At 34.4% G+C, this 695-nt stretch overlaps 1 pseudogene; it reads right to left on the bottom strand.

Moving 5' to 3' along the window:
* The window catches only part of LOC119587423, a 9,086-nt pseudogene extending 8,552 nt beyond the window's left edge, over nucleotides 1–534 (bottom strand).
* Between the last annotated feature and the right edge of the window lie 161 nt (nucleotides 535–695).

Here is a 695-nt window from a genome sequence, read left to right as displayed (position 1 = left end):
CGCTTCTATAATCAAATACATATAATCTAGTTGTACTAATAATCAGAAACTTCCTTCAACAATATCCTTACCTTTTGCTGTTGAATTAACAAATGACCATGTATTTTTACAAGGGCAGTGATGTCCTTAGGTGACTTTCTTCCCTTTGGGCGTCCCTTAGTCACAGAGGAAGTAACAGCCACTAGGAATATATGGCCAAATCTCATTATCTCCCGCTTCCCCGTGCTCATTGGTCCCTGTCGTGTTGTTGTTTTGGCGATCAGCTGATGAGATTTACAAACGTCCCATATCTGAACTTGGAATTGACTTTATCTTCATTTATTAGACATTATCTTTAATAGTACTGATAGCATATGACGAATTCTAACTATCATTAATGTAATTTTTTAATCCAATATTTGATAAAACCATGAAAAAATGCAATATATGAGTCATGTTGATACCCTTTTCTTATCTAAAACCAAAAAACATACATCCGGACAGGTGGAAGAGTCGCGTGATCCCGTGTAAATTGTCTTCCGATCTTGAATTCATACGCAATTGTGACAACTTTATTGCAGTTATGAAAACATGTTAGTATGATGTTTTAAATGCAACCCGGTATATAGTGTATAGCTCTACAAAGTGTAAAATTTATTTGAAGATAAGACAATGTTAAGGAATTCATCAAATCTTTACTAGAATGTTATGACATC

This window comes from Penaeus monodon, chromosome 22 (genome assembly GCF_015228065.2).
Source record: "Penaeus monodon isolate SGIC_2016 chromosome 22, NSTDA_Pmon_1, whole genome shotgun sequence".
In the NCBI taxonomy this organism is placed as follows: Eukaryota; Metazoa; Arthropoda; class Malacostraca; order Decapoda; family Penaeidae; genus Penaeus; species Penaeus monodon.
The sequence above is the reverse complement of the archived record's forward strand: the minus strand, read 5'-3'. Positions and strand labels throughout refer to the sequence as shown.